The sequence below is a fragment of the Pleuronectes platessa genome, chromosome 16 (genome assembly GCF_947347685.1).
Source record: "Pleuronectes platessa chromosome 16, fPlePla1.1, whole genome shotgun sequence".
NCBI classification, from domain to species: domain Eukaryota; kingdom Metazoa; phylum Chordata; class Actinopteri; order Pleuronectiformes; family Pleuronectidae; genus Pleuronectes; species Pleuronectes platessa.
The window spans coordinates 15,498,177-15,519,650 of record NC_070641.1 but is presented as its reverse complement, the minus strand read 5'-3'; the positions used below and the strand labels follow the sequence as shown (position 1 = coordinate 15,519,650).

Genomic DNA, 21,474 nt, shown 5'->3' with positions numbered 1-21,474 from the left:
TGAACGTCACAATCAAGACACTTTTGTAACTGGAGAGTTGCTGACCTTTGCGTTCCTAACCTTTTGTCTTGGATGCAGAAAAAGAAAAAACTCTTGCACGGCCAACCAACGCACGCAAAGTTCCTAATCCGCTTATTAAGATTAGACACAAATGACCCGGTTTATGACGCTGCAGAATGGTGCGACTTAAGATCCATAGAATTATGTTTTCTGAGAACATTTCATAAGACTAGATTAATTAGTAGAACCCCTGAGTTTTTATAACCGGTAATATAACATAATAGCTTAATACTGTGTATGTATGTGTATATTTACTTTGTTTTTCTCCTAATCAAGAAAATCTAATTGCAACACAAATAGAAGTTGATATCATAAACCTTTAAAAACCTCTTTGCCGTTATTACACAAGCATGCAAATCTTTATCTGACATTCATAAGTGATAGCTAGCAAAGATTTAGGTTGGAGCTTCTCTTTTCCTCCTCACACTAAAGAATTCATACTCGGCGCACACTTTTTCCTGCAACACACGTACATCTAATCCACCTTAAGTCGAGTGAGTGGCAGAACATTTCTGCTGTGAAGTTTGAGATTCGGCTGGGGGTGAAAGAAACACTTTTCTGTGTACAAAACAAAAACGAGATGTGCCGTGGAACAGAGTCCGTGCTGTGCTGCCGGGAGAGGAGAGGTGAGCGAGAGGGAAGGGGGAGTAATTGCCACATTAAGGGGAAGGAATTCAAAATATATTTAATCTCCCAATCCCTTTCACCCCCCAAGAGGTTTACAGTGAGCGTGCTCCGTCTTGTTATGAGACACAAGGAGAGCACAGAGAGCGTGAAATGGAGACGGGGAAGAGAGAGGGTGAGATTCAGATCCGAGGTAACCGGCTGGCTCCTCACCAGGGTGAACTTGTGTGGGAAGGTTCACACAGACGGGACAACTTTGCATGCAACAGCTATGCAGCCACCTCAGAGTCGGTTGTGCTGAGTTTGCGTATGTGGGGAAAATAGCACTGACAACTTTTGCCGCCGAAGCCACATTTGCATATAGTCGTCTCTGCCGGCACCGTTCCCACAGTGCCTCAGCTGAACGGTGCCACCCAGCCCCAGGAGCATGTCTTCAACCTGGGGTGACTGACAGGTTGATTGAAAATCAGAGGTGGAAGAGACCAATGGCTTTCTTAAGCATGCACTCTCCCTTGTTGGATGTGTTGGTCACATTTCCCCATCAAATGGAGGATTTTTGAAGCAATCGCTTCCTCCTGTCGGTTTTTCTGAAAATAACTTCAGGTGAGGGGATCACAGAAAGCCGCAGTGAGGCTGCGTCAGCTCGAGAGGTGTAGGGGCAGGGTTAAAGGCCTGCTGGATTCTACTGTATGTCATCGCGTGGTTTGGGCTCGCACTAGGACATATGGTGTGGTGTATTTTTATAATGTAATCATTCCTCCTCTTGCAACAACACTGTTAAAACTTTCTGCATGCTGGGGCAAGAATTCAGTGAAGAGCCCCGCTGCCCTAGACACAGCAGAGCATAAACAATGGAGCTAGGGCCTTGGCAGTAACACTCACACTGCACACATGGACACACAACAGCACACACATTTGCCCCATGCAACTTTTATTATTACCCCAGAGCTGTTTATTTCTTGCATATTGTGCAACATTTTCCCCGGGAATTCTCACGGACGTCTTTTTATGTCTCTCGGTTTTCCCAAAATGATTTGTTCAATCCTGAGTTGAAGACGCGCCACCTACATGTGGGCCCTTTCGAGTGGTTTTATTAGTATGGCATGTTTACTTGGCCAAATGTAACCTGTGGTTTTCTGAGGTGAGTCATCTTCCGCTGTCAAGGAGGGACGGCGAGGTCAGCCGGAGTTCTTTCCTCCAGGAGCAGTTTCAGTAACATTGACTCGCCTTTCAGGTAGTAAAGGTAATTGCACCACCCATGCATATCCTCTATTTACTTATCAGCTGTAAATACCCATCTGCTGTACGTAGTTGAGCCAGGCTACCTCATCTGTTTCAAGACACATGTTTGTTTATGGTGTTGCTGCTGACAAAATTATACCTCTGACACCGACACTCCCAATTTCCTGCGTATTTTCTCGGAGTGGTGTTATTTATTTATCAGCGCTTCTATTTGAAAAGACAAAAAGTCGCCAAACCTGCTGCTCAGGCACAGGAGCATCGACAGCATGATTGAATGGGTTCTGCCGTATCCCCTCAGCTCATCGGGGGAAACGCCAGCCTGGTTCTTTAGGGTGCTGATACGCTGATTCGGTGTGATGGGGTGCCCTGTGTGCATGAACATGCTAACCCCTAAGCTGCCGGCCCGAACACTGTGCTCTGTGTTGATGGAGGCGACGGGCACGCAGATCGTGTTTCCAGCAGAAGCAGGAAGTGAGAATTGGAGGGTTCCTGCTACCAGGCCCCTTCTTTCCTGCAGATCCTACACGGAGCTAAACTCAAACCATGTGTGTTCTCGCCCTGTGGACGTCCGCGCACAGCCGGCCTGGCTGCCTGGCTGGCTAGTTGGCAAGTGCTGTGGTCTTCTTGTGATCTGAGGAAACATTCATCCCCTCCCTCTTGCCATTGTTATTTGAATCCCCTCTCCGTGGAACTCCACTGGGGTCTTTTGGGGGAAAGTGGTAAGTGATTCCTCTCTGTGTCCGGTCTCTAAAGACACACCCCTCCCCTCTTTGAGCTTTCATTTGCGGTTAGACACACGATGGATGTGATTGGGGAAGTACAGTAGTCCGTCCCCAGGGTCAAAGGTCATTTCCTGATACTCAAGCTGCCAACGGGTTAACTAGGACCAGATTAAGAGAAATGGCTTTAACTCACAGAGACAATGGAGGAATAAAGCTACCGATAGTTACTCGGTAATTACATAAACTGATGGCTGCATGTGACTTGTGTTAAGCCAGTGGGAACAAATCATCACAAAAAAAATTCATTCATTTTATGATTTATATTTATTTTTTATGACAGAGGCTTTATAAATGCCTGAGAGGACCTCTGGTGCTCATAACGTCTCCTGCCTAAAACACATCATTCCCTTTAAATGCACTTGTGTTCTGAGCAGTGATGAAGAATACAGGATAAGAACACCCCACAGACATCAGTCATCTGTTTCAACACAAACACGCTGCTGGAGTGTGACCATATGAGCACTGAAGCAGCTCCTGAGCGTCGCTGTGTGAAGCTTTTGTGTCCCCCGGTTGTGTACCGTGTTGTCAAAGTCAGGATGTTTTAGTCAATGGTTGCATGTTCTGGCATGGGAATGCCCCCAAGATGAGATATTTATGTTGATGGAAAGCGAGTGGGTGTATGAGGCTGGTTAGGTGGAATACCTGTGTCTGCGCTCAATCCTTCCACTTCAAGAACGGCTGTTTACAGAAAACACAGGGTGATGAAGGGATAATCTGTGAAAAATACACGTGTCACTTCACTCTTTTTCTCTCGCTCTTTTTCCTCCTCTCTCTCACCGGCTGTTCTTGCGCTTTCGTCTTCAGGACAGAAAAGGCACGTGACAGATATGTGCCGACATTTTATCGATCCGTTAAATGGATTGCGTAGTGTTTATGGTGTCCCTCACCCATTCACGGACACATTCATTCACTTTGGATCAAACTAAGAGACTTTTGTTTTTGTGAACGACCGCTCTTCCTCCAGAGCCACATCGCCCTGCGTTTGCATTCCTGTAGTCTTCCTCATGAGAAATTCACCCCCGAGCCACTTCAAGCCACCATTTTTCCCCGATGAGACACATTGTATGGACACCTGTGGGCTTCTATTTCCACTCAGGGGGGAGTTGAGAGATGGGGAGGAGCGGACAGCATTGCCTGCTTTTAATCGAGATGCGTTGACTAATCGCTCAGGGATTAGGCTCTTAGACAAGGCCTCTTTCATTCTGACACTCCATACGCCGCAGAGACTCAGCCTGGAGATGGAGAGGGCAGGGGAAAGTACATTTCTCAAGGATCGAGGAGGGGAGGGGGAGTACAGATGGCATACTTTACCTGGATGTGCTTTGTTTAATCATGCCTGAGCCCTCTGCATGTACACACACACACACACACACACACACACACACACACACACACACACACACACACAGATTTACCCTCAGGCTGGATCTTTCCCCAGCTGGAGTCAGCAGGGCCGATTCCTCCCAGCAATCACATTCTCAGCCTCTGCCTGCGGAGGAGCAAAGGGACACTGGCTTTGAGTTGTGTTGTACAATTAACTGCAAAAAAAAAATAAACATCAAATCGAGGAGTGCATAAATGATTTTGAACAATAAAACAATTGTGCCATTCCACATTTACGCCACACCCTGCTCGCCATGTTGAATGAAGATGACATGTTTTTTGGGAACCGGGCCTTCTTTCAGCCCGCTTGCAAACAAACACTCACACACTCGTGCTCTGACTCCGATTGAGTTTAGCGTGCCGTGTATAGTTTGTGTGTGTGTGTGTGTGTGTGCTTGGGAGTGGGCCGTGGACCTGTATATTGTTGTATGTAAATGAAGCGGGGAGACACCGTCTTGTTCTGTGGTGTAGCTCGGACCTGATGTTGCCCAGACCTCTCTGCTGTGTATTGTAGTGTTTGATGAGGTCATTCATAACACACAGTTTATACACAAACACAAGAAATTGTAGGCGGAGAAATAAAGTAAGAGCAAAAGGAAAAGGGGGTTGCTGAGGTATCACAGTTGTATCGCCCTTTCTCACGATACGAGATTGAAGACGCGTGTATCATAGTTTTGTTTTCAGGCTCCTCACGGCACTTATGTAAAAACCAAAGCTCACGATGCATTATGAGGCAGGTAGAACTTTGTTGAGGCAACCAAAGAAGAAAGTGAAACAAGACAGAAAGGTGCTGCTTCGATGACATGTGACGTCCCATATGCTGCAACTTCCAGAAAACAACAGGCTCCCACATTAAGGGCTAGGAAGACGTAGGCAGCTCTGTTTTTTCCATTCTGCAGAGAATTGGACTAAGCTATACAGATAAACAACAGTGGAGCTGTAAGAAAAGGGGGACACTCAGTTTCGGGACACAGTTGGGACAGCATGATGAAGCTGAAATTCAGTCTGACTCTAAAATGAGTCATGCAGAGAGGAAATCGAGCTCAACAAAATCCTATACAGTGTGTGTGAGGCTTTAGAATTAAATTCCCTGTGAAGATGATGCCTGATCTGATTTAGGATCAGTTGCTGTCATAACCCTCGACAGATTACTTCTTCCATCCACTCCGTAATTCAGAGATGCGTTATTAAATTTGTCTTTCTTTTTTTTGAAAGTGTTGTCATGTTCAAGGACATTACATTAGATTGTATGATTTTTTTTTTTTTTTTACATAGTCTGCTATTGGTTTCCTGTCATTGAAGCTGGCAAGGTGTGACATGCCGTTTTTCTGGATCCTCCATTTGCACAGTTTGCCTCTAAAGCCTCTAAGTTTCAGGCTTCACACACCTCTCGGAGAAACCTGCTACACACGCTAAGCCCTCTTTGAATAGAGCATGGTGCGGAGCAAGCATAGGCCCAGGACAACCTTGTAACATGACTAAGAAGGGCAAACACCACAATGATTCTTGTCTTTTTCAAAAGGCTTCTGTCAGGGTAGCACGTTCTAGAGGTCCGTCCATTGTTCCCTCGATTAACTCTGCCTCAAGTGTCTGTTTGCACTGAGCGGCCTTAAACCACCACACTGGGATCTTCAGAGCTCTTTGTTCCTGTGTCTGATTTGTCACGGTGACAGCGTTTGTAAAGATAATGCATGTGCAGCAGGCAGGCCGGGGTCAGGTGTGCAACGTCAGCCGGGTGTTTGCTCAGTGGACTCGTGTGTTCTCTCAGCCATGTACACTCTCAAGTAGCGCTGGCTCAAGCAAACACGGATGAAGCAACTTGGAGGAGGACGCCAAAGATCCAGTTTCAAGAACCGTACCCTGCAACTTGACACTGGATTAGAAAGTGGAATTGTACCGTTCACCCCAAGTCGACGCACAATCCTACTCTGCGCACTGTGTTTGTTCTCAAACACATACTGTGGCCTGTTGTTTGTGTAGTCACTGGACTAGCATGGAAGTTGCTGCCAACCTGGCTGTGCAGTGTGTGCGCTCTCTGTGATAACAAAGGAAATAAATTAAATGGCACTAAAGCATTTGCGGTTGGGGAGATAGAAAAACTGAGACATACTTTGCAGGAAAATGGGAGGGGCGAGGTAGAAGCTGAGGCTGCAGGATATGAATAGGTGTCTTTGAGTGTTAAAGGGCTGTGTTTACGAAGCACAGGGCTGGGAACTAAGTGTTCGGGCCTCCAGGTGTGTGTGCTGGTGGTTGTCAGGGCTTGTGAGGCCCGCTGCGGAGGTGGCTACGTGACAGCGGTAATGATAGGTTGTGGCGGGTGAAGACATGAATGTGTGTGTGTCTGTGTGTGTGTGTGTGTGTGTGTGTGTGTGCATGTGTGTTGCTGCAGGCGTTAGCTTGGTCCCTGATGACATACACATTCACAAACACAAAAGCCCGTGCACACAACAATGTGCCTTATACCAGACCTTGCATCCCACGCAGCGCGAGCAATTAGACACATGACATCAGGACAAGTGAGCACTTGCCAAGTGAGGAGGGCAACGTTAAACCAGGTGACGGAGAGGTCAAGTTCAGGTTGAGGTGTGACGTGGCTGACAGGGTCAAGTGCCTCTGCCTGTCTGATTCGCCTCCGACCTGTTGACTAAACAAGTATACATGTATACATGTGTATTTTGAGTTCTTCAGGCTGCATTTGTGCATTTGCTTTGTGCAAATGAGAAGGACTTAGTCATTATTCACCAATATATCATAATAGAGTCAGATTTACTGAAAACACACCACCCGCAAACCCAAAACATTTTTTTTAAAGATGAAAGAGAACATAGAGAGAGGTCCATAGCTAAAGCTTGTAAACGACCAGAATAGCAACCAAAACAGTGTCAAATTAACTTTTGCATTCATAAAACCTTTTTGTTTCAAGCCCTGTTCATTGGTCATTGGCATTGAGAACCCGAACAAACATTTAATCAATGGTTTTGGCCAAATAATTGAAACAGTTTAAAATCTAAATAAATGCATCCTCAGAATTCAGTTTCAAAGGTGCTTTTGAGAGAAGCTATAACTAATCAGATTTTGTGGATTTCCTTTTCCGCGTAGCAAAAAAAAAAACCTTGACAATGACATTCTGATCTCAGCTCCACAGATGTTCGAATTCGGTTAATGTTTTACGACATGCACATACCTGGAGCTCATTAAATGGGATCTTCAGTGCACTACCCTCTGCTGTCATTTACAGTAACTTGTGGGGATAATAGCGCTGCTCGACAAAGATGCTCATTGTTGTGGCTCGCAGCGAGGCCTTGTGTCTTGGGGAAACCAAACTGGGCTGCGGCAAGCTGCCCCACACAATAACGCTCTCAGGAGGGACCTTCTCCGAGCCGGGGCCTTCCACTATGGTCTCACCGCTCCGGCCGCATCCGTTTGGCGGGCACTGCTTTTCTCTGTGCTGTGATACCGCAATATTTGAAAACACATACACAAACAGAAAGGCGAGAGAGTGAGAGAGGGAGAGAGGGCGCAGGAGAGACAACAGGCAAGCCATTGTCTTGTCTCACATATGATGGACTCAGAGCTACTCATGTCTGCACGTCTGATCTCAAAGTACGAGCTGCGGTTTTGTGTAGGACGATTGAGTTGCTGCTGCTTTATGTCAAGCAGACTCTTTAACATGTCAGCCACCAGTAGACCTCTTAAAAATGAGACGTAATAAGGGCAAATGACGCAGGAGACAAATTACTTTTTAGAGAGCACCCAGTCATCCTGAGAATGGCAACTTGCCACATACCATGCTCAGGGGAAAAAAAAGTAATAAGAAAATCACTCCATGACAGATGAACAGTGGGTGACCACTTGTTTGGTTTGGTAGCTTTGGTCCACAAAGATCAGACGCTCCTGTCAGGTGCATCCATAGAAGTCCTTGTGAGATTATTTTTCTATTAGACTTCATAACCTGAATTGGACACTAATGGGGCCGGGTTCAAAGAGGCAAAGAGGATATGTCCTGCTGTCTCAGGGCTTAGCGCCGGTTCAAAGCCATCCAACTGTTGACAGCAGCTGCTCTTCTCAGGAGCTCTGACTTTGTCCGACTGTATAAAGAAGCTACTGCTTAACAGCTTTGGTCCATCCCCAACAATACGACACTATATGTCTCCCCATGCGTTGCAGGAGAATGCTTTATGATTTAGACAGTGTTAAGCCGTCTGGAAAGATATCAAAGCGTCTCCCTCTTCCATCGCTGACTCTTGTTGTTTCTCTTCACTTAATTTACTTTCCAGTCCCAGAGACGGCAGTGCCCAGAGGCAGCGTCAGTGCTTATATTTGTGATTTTGTTGGCAGGGGAACAATAGTTCAGTTTAAGCAGTGCATTCCTGATTATTGACACACTGGTATGGAGAAGGATTAGTGAGCGCCTCGGCTTTCTGGATCTTCGGCGTTGGCTGGTGAGCAACACCTGGGTGTATCCATGACAACAATGAACCAGTGATTTCGCCACCAACCGGTTCGACAGAGAGTCCGTGGTGGCGCTTGTGCAAGGAGGGTCACTGAAGAGCGGAGAGGTGGCACAGATCGAGTCCTGGCAAAGGCTTCAAGGTGTGAGAGGAGTTTCAACTTACCCCTGCTCTTGAATGAAACTTGTTGGGATTTTTTTTTTCTCTCTCTCGCAAGTTTCTCTCCTGCACGTTCAATAGGAAAAGCATTATGGTTTGCAGATTGTGGTTTATGGTTTCTGCAAGAGGAGCTGGTACCATTCTGAAAGCCCTGATTACCTGTGTCCGGCGAGCCCACACGTGGTCTGTGGTGAGATGGCCCGATAGCGGCAGGACTGAGGCAGCATTGTTGCACATGCACGTTTGCTGAGGGTCTCCTGCTCTGAGGGACCTGCTCCTCAATCTTATCAGCAGGAGCCCACAGGACCCGTATCAAGCAACATGGAAAAGACTTCCACTGACATCATGGCCTCTGAGGTCTACCCAGGATACATTTTGATAGCGGAACCTGCTACTTGGTTTCACATGGAAGCATTCAGATATGAAACGACATCTTGCATGAGTTAGGATTTGCATGTGTTGCCTGCACGTTACTGGCTCTCTTGAATCTAACAGCTGAAGTAGAGCTCTGGACGAAAGACAACATTTTTGAAATAAACAAAGTGCAATAAAGAGTTTGTTTGAAATTTAAAGATCAGCATAATATAAGTTAAAGGGATAGTTCAGCCAAAAATGAAAATTCACTATCTACTCACCACTATGTCAAAGGAGGGGTGGTTGAAGTGTATGAGTCAACCCTTTTGGAGTTTAAGAGGTAAACAGCGTTGAATTAAGTGATGACCACTTCTTCAAACTTAATAATAACAACATCCAAGTGTCCTAACTTCAATTCAACTCGAAACAGCATCATTTACACCATGTTTATAGCCTAAATGTGCTCTGATATCCTGGAGCTGCGTTCATAGGTGATCACAGAGGACATTTAGACTAAAAACATGGTGTAAACCTTGTTTCCAGTTGAATTTGAATGTCTGGGTTTGCGGACCCTTGGATGACACCACAGGAGCAGTATAGAGAAGTTTTGGGGCTTTTTTTACTTTTGAATATGTCACCATTTACTTAATTTGCATTGGATTTGTCTGCCAATACTGCTGTTTACCCCCGAAACTCCAAAAGTGTTTTGTGTTCTTAAACACCTCACCCGTCCCTTCATCGGCGTAGTGGTGAGTGGATAATGAGGGCATTTTCATTTATTTGGGGCGAACTATCCCTTTAAGTTTTGACATTTTCCCAAGAATACTATAACAAATTAGGCCCAAGCTTGACCTGCCATGTGTGGTTGTTTTGAATGAACATACATTTTGCTCTGCAGTTAATTGTGCTTTTACTTTATTGTCTTTTTCCCTGGCACGTTGTGGGAAACATAATGCTCTCAATCTCTCCGGGAGCAGCTGCAGTGGTGTCGTGTTGTGGTTCTCCGCTCGGTGTGTAAGCCTCCCCGAGCGCAGGTGTCAGCACTGGTCAATTACTTGCGCCCGAATAGAGACGTTGATTCATTCATGTAGCGTCTGTGCACAAACCTTGAGAGTTAGCAGATAGATAGGGCCGCGTGTTGAGAAGAAAGACAGCGTGTCCTCATAAAGTTACTGTCCATACGTCCCAGAGGTGACTGCAGTCTGCAGCAGAAACTTTATCGCAAACTTCTCAAACTGTGTTACTAACGAGCACTGATAAGTGAGGTATTTAGGGCATTAGTCTGTTGTGTGCTGCCAGAGGTGATATTGGCTGGAAGGCCAGACAGCTGACAAATACGCCAGGAGGGGGAAAATCCATCCGTTTGCACGAGTCACTGAATTATCGAGCTGACTCACAGTTAGCTCACCTGGTGTGTATCGTAAACTAATGATTTCCAGTGAAGTTTTTACTCATTCGATTTTCCCTCTGCACCTTTGACCCTAGTCTGGTATCTTGTTCTTTGAGACTGTCAAGGCCCTTTCCCATGATCCTCCTCTCTCTGACTGTATAATCATGTCCATCATTAACATAGTTGTTGTTTTGTTTTTACACCCCTATTGGCATGAGGAGAAGGTGCGCAGGCGGAATTACATAATGTTTCATATGTCGGTAATTATGTTTTAATAAAATAATGGGCACCTTTTATCTACCCGCTCATCGTTCCAACAAGTTGTGAGTTTAAATCAGGAAAAAGGCCCAAACTGGTCTTGTGAGTTTGTCACAAGACAGAAACAACGGGGGGGGGGGGGGGATCTATAAAAAAGACACAAAGAATTAATAGATTGAAAAAGGGTTTTTCCAGAGTAAACGTGGGCGTCTGCCTAAAATAGCACAGAATATGTGAAAGAAAAACAAACGCTGCATGTTCTTCCTGATCGCTGAGATGTCACAGAGACAACTGCAGGTGATGAGTGCCGAGGGGAGTGCGGTCCGACCAGACGAGGCAGGAACGTTCAGGAGCCGACAACGAGCGGTTTTGTTTGGCGTCGCCCCTTTGTCGACACCGTCCGCTTCCCATGCCTATTAGGTTGCTCTCCACGAATGGGCACAACGTGTTGACATGCCCCCGCACAATGCCACTGGTTCGCTCTGCGTCATTGTCAAATTATCGCCCCTCTTGCTCAACTGGAGTGGTTCTAGCAGAAAGGGACACTCTGCCTTTATGCAATAGCAGTATGAAATCATTGCTGCCATAGCCGGGCCCATTTTCTGTGAGATACCTGGGAAGATATTTATTTTCTCAGTCTTTCTTACATCCTGGGTGTGTAATTGATGTGTTATCCTTGTCACGCCGATGAGGAGATCCTGCATATATATATATATAAATGTTTTCTGATTGCTCATCCCTGGGTGGGCACTCCTGCTCCGGCCCTTTTTGGGGGAGAAAAAAAAATTCCCCTGCCAGTAATGAAGAGTGTTACGGGCCTTACCCATGGTCCTCTGGTGTAAGGCAGCGTGGGAAGTTTGGTGAACTTCCTGACCCCACGCATCACCGCGGCACATTGACCCTCATCACGTGACAAAGGAATGTTCCGCATCTTTTGTTTTAACATCCACGGCACTCATGGAGTTGAGAGCAATTTTGCATACTATAGAATAATCACTAGGCTGGCATTTTGCCTCCCCATTCTCCCCCTGTGTTATTCTCAAACAGGATTTGAAGGCAGCCCTCTCCTGCATCTTTTAAATCACTTCAAGCACTGCTGAAGCCTTTTTCACCCAAAGCGGGCACCAATCTAATGGCATCATTTGGGCCTGCACACATCCAGGGAATCAACCCCTTTTTTTCTACGCTTACGTTTTTGTGAAGAGGGGAAAACAAAAGGCCGGCCCAGTGAAGCGCATCTCGGCTGGCGGGCTGAATAGAGGGGCCCCTTTCATGGCTGTTTATGAGCACCCCTCTTCAAAAACACACATACAAATCACATCCAGTTCTCCCAATGGCTCCTCTGATACACGGATGATGGTGTGGAGGGGAGGGGAGGTGCCCCTCTCTCCTTTTCATGTGTTCCAGTTGATGGATTTCCACCCGGTGTCACCTCGACTTTACTATCGGGTCCATCAGTTTGTTTTTGTGGGTTTAATCACTTGTTACATAAGAGCACGTCCAGCATCGCGGCCGAAAAACATCATTAAAATGTTGCTTATAACAGATGCCGGACAGAAGGCAGAAAAACAGGCTGTTATCAAACTGTCCCGTTGCCTTTGGTGTTTTCAAAATGTAAGATTGAATTTATAGGGGAAATAATCCATCATGTCACTCAGAGACATTGTGACGATGAAATGATTCATCTTTAGGATCAATTGTTTTTGTTTCTTTGAGTGATAAGTCCAGAAAGACCCGAATGAGTTTCCACAGTTTTTTTTAGCTCAAGTGACACCTAACAAAGTAAAAATCCTGAAGTTGTTACACTCATATATAGAATTAAGTTTCTTTTTGCATTATTTTAAGGATTAATTTCCTAAGATAGTTGCTCATGATCACCTGGTAGCACGTACGTCCCACACACAGTGGCTTGAGCCAATCTGCAGCGACCGCAGGTGCGATTCCGACCTTCCCATTTGCTGCATGTCTTCCCCTTTCTCTCTCCTCATTTAAAGCTTTCTGTCCTGTCAATAGAGGTGAAAATGCCCACAAATATGAAGTCGCTCATATGTTTTTTTTGCAATCATCAATAAATATAAATAAAGATGATCCAGAGGAGAGGGTGTGTTCCTGTTTAGCACCTGCATGTCTGTATGACTTGCACATGTGTCTGTTTACTGGCAAAAGGAAGGAGGATTCTTTCTCTTCCACTCTCCTCTGCAGGTCCAACATGAAGGTCAGACAGCTGACAGCATTGTAACAAATTGCAAGTCACCCCCCCACCATGAAGTAGATTCTTGTAGCTACCTTTTTCCAGCCTGTGTCATATCTTGTTGAACAGGTAGGGTTTGACGGACAGGAGGAATGCAGGCCGAGGGATTTGTTTTGTAATGGCACTCCATTCTTTAGGTGTTCTTGAGCAAACAGAGCGGCGCTATGTCCTGTTTTCACGGGTTTCACACGTCACTGTTCAAACTCTCAAACAGGCTTGTCCCCGGGAGTACATGGAAGAGAGTAAACAGTGCTGTAATACTTCACCATTCTGACCTTCTGCTAACTCGATACACACAGTTAAACACACATTCGCCTTTTTACTCGCCATGCAGCGCGAGAGGATGTGTGAAAAGTTCGTTTTAATCTCCGACTCTTCCGGTTTATCTGTTATGCAGCTGAATGAGTGAAGCGACAGCGACACGGATGATGTTGACGCGAATCAAATCCAAGCTTTTGTTTCATAGCAGAGTTCTTCAGAGTGTAAATACTGTGAGCACTTAGATTCATGCTGATTTTACAGAGACAGTCCAGCTCAGTTGAACTCTTAGTTAGCAGCTTTTGTAGTTTCTCAAAATGAGAAAAATTCAAATTGAATGATTCACTTCTTGTTGCATGTCAGAAAATAGCTTTTCTTAAGGCAACATTTTTTTTTTTAACATGGGTGATATGTCAAGTTATGAGTGCAGCATTTGGTGCTGCGTGTGGCGGCCCCTAATTGAGTTCTACTCTGGGTCGAATCTACGGGGTGGGGATTCTGTGGGAAAGTTTGAAAGCTCGTAAAATGATGGATTTTCAAGTGCTCCCTGAATCCCAACAAAACGTATTGAACCAGTGCAATGTCTAGGTTTATTAACGGCGTGGAAAAATATGGAGGAAACGCGTAGTGCTCCCTGGCCGGTGCACGGAGCCGAGTCTCTCGGGCTGATTTAGTTTATGTAAGCATGTGTGAAGTAGTCAGGGGCGTAAGTGTCTGGACTTGTGCGTCTTTACAGTAGTGCCAAGCTCCCCGCCATGTTGTCCTTTTATACAAACATAAAGGAACCAAGCACCTACTGCTTGTGTAGATCCCTCCGTGATCCTCTCTTTACTGTTCTTTTCTTCTCCGCTTGTTTTAAATAAGTCTCCGATGCACAAGGCTTTTCTTTGTGGTTGTGTAACATGATTTGAGGCGAACACGGGGCGAGAGTGAGACAAGGAGGAAGAGAAAGGGAAAAGAGAGAGAGAGAGAGAGAGGGAAAGGTTCGTCCTGCCGGGTTTCATGTCCTACTGTGCGCTCGTATTTCTCAGCCCGCTTCACAGTTGTGGGTAGCTGGCCTATCACTGGCCTCCTCAGCTCCCTTCTGTCATGCATGGCGTGCCCTAATCTCTCTTGTGTACTGTAAACTGCCCCCTAATAACCCTGCACACGATTAAAGCAAACATCTTAATAACGGCCTGCCTCATTATCAACTCACACTGGGATAATGAGTGGTTCAGCCTCACCTCTGTGCAGTGTGGCTCGCCAATGAGCCTGAGGACGAGACAGCCCCCGCATATTTGTAAATATGAATAATCATACGGCATGTGCGCTTGTCAGATTTTCTCATTTTGAATTGACGAGTGGTAATTGTTTCTGATGAGTTTTATTTGTTGGCAGCTCATGTTGAGACCATCAGCACCAGTGAGAGTGAGGAGTGCAGGTCTGACTGGGCCAGTGGCTCTAGAGGGTGCTGTTCACTGAGGAAATGTGTTGTATGATGACTCGCTTCCTCCCTGCTGCTTTCTTTTTTCCCTCTCTCACAAACATAAAACTTCTTGACGGTTTAAACAAAATCTAAATAGATCTGTGCAGCAGTATATATATATATATATATATAAATATATATACCTGTCGGCAGGTATATATTTATATATCACTTACTGTATACATTCAAAGTTGATAGGTCAGATCGGAGTCAGCTCTCGAGGGAAAGTGGGACAAAAACACCACGGAGAAGATTTCTCCAAGGAAAAATGTTCATTCTCTGACAGATTGTGTGGTATTGTGCTGCGAGGCTTCTTTTATTTGACATAAGGCCAATGTAATCCCCTCTGTGTGTGTGTGTGTCCCTCACCTGTGGCTCCTACACACACATATACGCACACTCAAACAGACTGCAGATGTTTATACAAGTTTCACACAGCCAACAAGAGCAGATGATGAGCTGTCAGTCAGACCTCCATGGGCAGAGCGGAGATGGAGAGGAATGTGTCCATCGCCGTGTCACGGTTCCACCTGTGCTGTCTGTGGTTTCCTGCGGCGGTAGTGCAGGGTGTAATCCCTAACATCGCCTGTGTTTATGCCTGTGTTTTAGTTACAGGCCCGATACTCGCATGCTTTAGAGCTTAGATGGGACCTCTGCTTCACTTACTCTTCAGCCTGGCCCGGGGGCATCCTCCCTAGACTGCCACACACAGGCTGATCCCTGGCATGTACGGATACAGTCAACGAACACAGTAGCTTTCTACATGTGTCATGCATCCTTTATTCACTTTGTGTACACAGAGTACATGAGTAGAAAGCCATGTGGAAGGCTTCTTGGCCATTCATTCCATTTCTTTATTACAAACTAGACTCTGTGTTCTGTCTGAGGTTGTTATGTAAAAGGTCCTTTATTCTCCAACGCTGCTCTAAAAATAGAAAAGTCAAAACCATCTCTTTTTTTCGGTTGAATTGCCGTAATAGGATCATTTGCAGGGAACATTAGGCTGCGGTTGCTTCCTTATGTACTCTGAGTATTTGAGGAGGTCTTGTTTTGTTGTTTTATATGGTCAGCGTTTTCGTCACGAGTGACGCTGGCGGCACCGCTGAGATCATGAATGGGGAGGAGAACGTTTCCCTGTGCCAGGGACTGAACTCATTTTTTATTTTTGTAAATATGCTAAATTTAGAGCTCGGCCGCGGCCAGAGGTTCGTCCCAAGCTCCCTGAATGACACACCTTTCGAGAAGTGACTCAACATCTGGTATTTTTATCACAACTGTGCTTTTTTCCCCTTGTTTTTAGTTCTCGTTTTCCAACAGACGCACAATAAATGATGCGGTCCTGTTTTTCATTTGCAAGACTTGCTGGGTAGACGCCTTGTAGACGGCAGCCTCGTTCCCTCTGAAGGGGGAACATGCCTCAGCGTTGTTGGGGAAAACACTGCTCTGACGTGCGCTCGGTGGAGGACCAGTAGCAGGTCCTCTCTGCTCACACACCCTCCTCGCACAGCTGCCCGGTAGAAGGGCTGTTGTGACGGTGGCATTTCAACCCTTCAACGTTAGATGGCTAATTAGATAATGGGATTCGGTTTGCTTTTCTGGGGGAGCAGACCCGGCCGTGACGGTGCATAAAGTTACACGGCAGCTTGTGCTGACTGAGACAAAACCTAACACTGCGTAAAGTCGAGCCGAACATGAGTGCAGCGTTGAGGCCCTGCGGTTCTTCTTCAGTACGGACGTGACATTGATGAGATCCACCCGTCGCCCGTCTGTTTTTTCTGCCCCTGACCCATTATTGTCAAGCAGGCGCTCTGCTCCGCTGCAAAGTGGTCAGTGTTTTTGGATCCAGGTCTTGTGGGCTGAGGCTTTCAACCATTTTCCATTTGTACCTCATATTACATGCACTAACACCTAAATGAACCCAGCTGTACAAATGGGGAGTGAAGAGTTAACCAGATACAGCCATGGAACACGATATAATGAGTGTGTGAAGTGACGTTTGTCCTCCTTTGATTTTTCTTTTCTCCTCATGCTTTTTTTCAGAATGAAGGAATCCAAATTCATGGAATAAGATGTGAACCTTTAATCGCTTCCCAGGGATCTTCTGGTGAGTATATAGAGACACTGAAAATATTTAAAGATTTGCCTGTTGGGTTTTCCTGCAAACCTCTGGGTTAGCCTTCTATCTAAGTGGATATATGCCAGAGAATCATAGTGTTGCTGTGGTTGAAGCTTATAAAACTGGCGCAACTGCTATTTTACTCTTGGCACGGCCAGCCACAGAATGTTGTTAAGCATTAAGCTTAACATGGAGAATTTGAACAGAATTAACAGGGTGATGTTTGTTGTGGTGTACTTAACAGAATGTTCCCATCCTCAAATTGGCATCTTAACATAAATCATTTAATTATATTGCTTTTACAAAAACCACAGCCATCAATAATGTGTTGTGACTGTGCTGGAGCCTTTGGTACTCGGTGTACTGAGCCACTCTCCCACATCCAATCAACCCCCCCACTCCCAATCCTCCCTCCCCTCTAGTGCCCCATATCCCTTCCCTATACTGGTCCACCCTCTACCCACCAGTGTGTGCCTGTCAGTGTGTCACCTCAGGGTGATGCCCCTCTCTCAGACCCTTGGAGGCCTTTTGACTCCGCAGCACTCCGTGTTTGCCCAATCATTTGGGAGCCGGATACGGGGATGAATTGTTAACTACAGCAGGTCAGCCTGTGCCCCACGTCCCCCCCACCCGGCCCCCGACCTACTGTTGACTCATCTCCATGGCGATGTGGTAGGAATTTGTTTTCTCTCATGCGTCCGCTGCCAGCCAGCTCCCCGCCACCCTCCGCCACCGCCTCCTCCTCGCTCCTCTTCATCCTCTCCGCCACTGAGCGTCCAATCAAAAGGCCACTGGAGGGAAGTCACATGGTCAGGAAGCGGCTGAGGGGGTGCGTCCCACTGGGTGGAGCGGTGTCATCGGGCCTTTGGGGAAATTGTGTCTGATTTGTTTGCGAGTACAGTCATCGACGATTTTCTGATGCACAAAAGTGCAGAGTCATTTTTAAACGTTGTCACACGCACAAAGCGGCACAAGCGCACACGCAGACAGTGGCTGGGAGGAGGCTACGGCATTTGTGGGCCCAGACTTACATGAGGTTTATAAGGTGCAACTTATTCTAAAATGGTTAAAAGCTATATATTCTATATCTGTTTATTTTTGGTCTGCAGTTGCAGCACAACCCTAAACACAGAGCACAGGTCAAGTACCGTACATGATAGTTCTGTACGCAGTGATAGAGCGCAGAGAAATAGATCTCTTTGTAGTACAGTATATTGATTTATTCATTGGGAAAAATGCTGTATTAGTTTGATTAGAATTAAATTTTTCTTATCAAATTTGGTCCTATCTTCATACATCATCTCAACATATCGACACGTTCAAGTCTGTGTGTGTGTCCATGTGTGTGTTTGTCTCCACATGTGTTATTAGCTTAGGGCAGGTGAGTGTTTGCCTACCTGTCTTCCTTTATTAGATGAGTGTTTGCCCAAGGAATGCACTATGTCCGATTTGTCATGGACTCTTATTGTTCGGCTCATCCAACTGTAACTTGAGGTTGAGTAGTGCTGTGCCCCGGCAAGTGAGAAATATGTGCCTTTCTTCCCCTTTTCCTCCTTCGCTCAGTGTATTTGCACATGTTCACTTTTCTTGGATGAAAATGTGACTTGGTGGGAAAGTATGATGGATGGTAAATGCATTCCGAGTGAAAATGAGAGGAGTCCGGACCTGCTTTGAAGAAAAGTTGAATGTCAACCATTATAGATAATTTAGAAAAAACTCTGGTAGAAGCCTGAAGTCTGAGCCTTCTTCTTCAGCTAGCTGTGACTGGACGGCTCTTGTTTTGTACCTTGGTCTCTTTAAAACAAATTATCTTTAATCGTGGTTTACCGAAACGTAAGTGAGACAAAAACATTGTGGCTGAGCAGAATTAACCAGGAGCGTCCAGTAGATACATATGATCTCTGATGAGCAAAGCCGGCTCCCTTGCTTTGTTATAATGAGGAAACCTCGTTGAACTAATCCCACTCACTGCACTTGAGTGGTTAACGGAGCCAGTACAGATTGAATGTGCAGCTTTTCAATTTATGTGGCTTTCTATGGACATCTGAGTGTGAAGGTACACAATGTGCGTGTGCGGATGTAGCAGTACATCTGAATTTGTGTGCGTGTGGCGACTGTGTGTGTGTGTGTGTTTGTGCTGCTGTCATCCTGTGCCACCATCTGGGTGGTCCTCATGACTGGTTTGATGGTAATCCCCCTGTCCCATAAATCAGTGTCCGGACTCGGGCCGGGAGCTGAGGCTTCGTGACCACTGGAGCGAGGGGCTTGAGGCACTAAGCCGAGACCCCAACCGCTGCCCTGCCCTGGCCTGGCCACACGTCAGCTCTCCACACCACCTTTAAAATAACTCGTCACGCATGGCCGACTTTGGGAAATGGCCTCAGCTCCAAGTACATACGAGTATAAGCCGCAGCAGAACTGGAGGGCAGCCCCATAAACCGAAGCACCGAGATAAAGTTTCATGATTTAAAAACCTGATTCAAAAACCTTCCTCTCATTATTTTTTTTATTGTGGATCCTTCACTTTTTCAAATATTATATAAATGTGTTTGGTAATAACACAATTTGTTTGTTCTGACTAGTGGCTAACAACCCGAAGTGACTTATGATAGCCTTCCAGAGAGCTGCTCTGAGTTCAAACGTTCCTGCCTGCCTGAAAGTGCCAAGATTAAAGCCATATCTCGGTCTTTGTAGGGCCCATACCTCTCTGTGAGAATGAGGAGTGGGGATGAAGGCCTGTCCAAGCTGTCTGGCTTGCATACAGCTCTCCACTAAGCTTTTATCTAGGGAGATTGGTCCCAGCTCTGTCCAGACCCCAGGCTCCCAGGGAGTGCACAGTCCTGAGACCTGTGGCATTAATATAGATAATGCTGTTTGGAATAATAACAGTCAATTCCACCAAATGGAGGAGAGAGACAACAGATGGATGTGCAGCGGAATACAAAAGAAGCCGAGATGAAAGGCTGAAAGGTAGGCCTGTGCACCTCTCTGGCTCTGGGAACTGATGGAACCTATATCAACATGCTCGCACACAAACAGGACTGAGTGGGACTCCGACGATTTCGACCCTCGGGTGCCGTGATGCATAAATGCAATTTGTTCTTTTGTCTGCCAAGATCACAGAGGGAGAGCAGTGACTTTGTCTTTCTTTTTTATTCGTACTCGTGTTTTTTTCTCTCTCGCTCCCCTCCTTTTCATTCTCTCTATTCTCTTCCCCATTGCCTTCAGTGAGTGCAATTTAGTTTGATGAGCAGGTGGTCTTTTTTTTTCTGAACCTCACTGTGCTGTTGGCTCCCACCTCTGGCGTGTGGGGCTTTCAGATGGAGTCAGTCATGTAGGCCGGGATTAGAAGGGCGGAGGAGAAAGAGGAGGAGGGTCCGGTGCAAGTCTTGGTATTGGCGACCTCAACGCCCCGCAGTCAGAACCATGCAGCGTGCAGATTGAAAGAGTTATTTTGTTGCTAAAGCTCTCAGCTGCACCCCAGATGGCTTTTGTGCTGGCCAGGGACATACTTAGGGACAGGGTTAACGCCACGGAGCTCCTCAGGCTTGGTGAGTCCCGGCGCTCAGCAGGTAAAGCACTGAGGGCCAAACACACAGAGAAGGCAAAGCATTGCCGTCTCGGCACTTTTCCACCTTGAACAGTGGAGCGAAACAAAATAAGTGGATTAAAGCCAAGGGAAGACTTTTTCTTCTTAGCATTCTCACAAACACACACGCACACATACAAACAGAATGAGATCAAGGCCTCTGAACATCCACCTAAATTAAGACTTAGTAGAGCATTTTTATCTGATGTCACAAAAGGGAGGAGATTGAGGAAACATGCAGTGTTTGCATTTCCATTGGACGCCTTTTCTCCTCGTGTGCACTATTCCCCTCATTGCAGGAAAGTGCACAGGCTAAATTACAACCTGCTTTCACTGCTTTACCTTTGATCTCGGTTTCATCACACTGCTAATTAACCCACGGCGTGACTACAGAGGGAATTTATGGCCCATTACTTTATCTGTCCAGAATTCCTCTGCAATAATCTCCATGGTGATGCCTAGACAAGTAATCAATATTTGTCAATAATGTGAATCCGGTGCGCTGCTCTGCTGTCAGCGCCGGTTGAGTTGTTGCCTCGTAAAAATCCCTTTTGCCCTTGAGCAACGAGGACACCGTGGCCTGGTTTTAAATTTGCCACCTGCCTTGGATATTTGCTTCTAACAAAAACATTTTGATTCGGGTCAAATTGGAACAGGCCAAACAACAGCTAAGATGCAACATTTATCCAATTTGTGTTGTATATTTGCAATTTATTTTAGTTTATTAAATAGTAGAAAAATGTCCAATAAAATTTGTGAGACTTCAGAATTGTCTATTATGTTTCAGTCTATATTTATAAAACAGAAAAAGCAGCAAAATCAAATCTGAGAGACTGAAACAAGTTATTATCAATTAATAAATCAATGAATCACGTGATTGAAATGTTAATTTGGTACAGCACTAGATTAAACTCATAGTGTGTTATATAGAAAACTGTATGTAATCATATGACAAAAAGAAAGTCAACTTTAAATTCAAAGAATAGTAGAATAGTTGTATCCGCTTTAATCATTTGTGTCTTCTCACTTTTTTAATCAACACATTGGCTTCGCAGTGTTGTGCGTCAGTGTGATCCAAAAGTCTAAGAC

General features: G+C 45.7%; 1 long non-coding RNA gene across 2 annotated transcripts in view; it reads left to right on the top strand.

The window, feature by feature from the left end:
* Window positions 1-21,474, top strand: part of LOC128459073 (uncharacterized) — a 53,219-nt gene that overhangs the window by 19,581 nt on the left and 12,164 nt on the right. For both annotated transcript variants that reach the window (XR_008342096.1, XR_008342097.1), the window contains one exon: window positions 16,721-16,784. This is a non-coding gene — a long non-coding RNA (uncharacterized LOC128459073). The remainder of the gene's footprint in view (window positions 1-16,720; window positions 16,785-21,474) is intronic.